This window comes from Myotis davidii, unplaced genomic scaffold (assembly GCF_000327345.1).
Source record: "Myotis davidii unplaced genomic scaffold, ASM32734v1 scaffold503, whole genome shotgun sequence".
NCBI classification, from domain to species: Eukaryota; Metazoa; Chordata; class Mammalia; order Chiroptera; family Vespertilionidae; genus Myotis; species Myotis davidii.
In genome coordinates, this window is record NW_006294757.1 from 115,344 (window position 1) to 115,866 (window position 523).

Consider the following 523-nt stretch of genomic DNA (forward strand, 5'->3'; position numbering starts at 1 on the left):
TTCATGGCTCCTGGATCTCTAGGGAGGTGCTAATCTAGCCTTTGCCTGAGGCTATTCAGCAAAAGTCTCCCTGCAGGGCTTGGGCAGGGCGGGTAACATGGGATCAACAGGGCGGGGTTAGCAATTATGGCTGCTCTCAGTCTTGCCCTCAGAGGCTCTGCTTCTCAGTGTCCCAGTAATCACTGCAAGCCCCATGGAGAGAAAGCTGCCCTAGGGTTCTGAGCGATGCCAGACAGTCCCGCTTCTCCCGTATGAGTCTGGGTCCCTAGAGACTCACCCGGAGCTGGAGCTCAGAGCCTGAGATTCCCTCCTGATTGAAAACGACAACCGCACCCTCAGCCGCCAGCTCGCTCCACATGCACTCCGCACCTTAGTATTTTACTTAAGCACTGTGCCTGCTCTGGGTCTTGGTATGTTTTTCTCTTTCCTCCTAGTTGTAGAACTTGTACTCAGCCAGCCTTCCTGTGGTTCTGGATGATGTCTGTTCAGTCTTTTAGTTGTATTTTTGAAGTGGTTGTTCGAG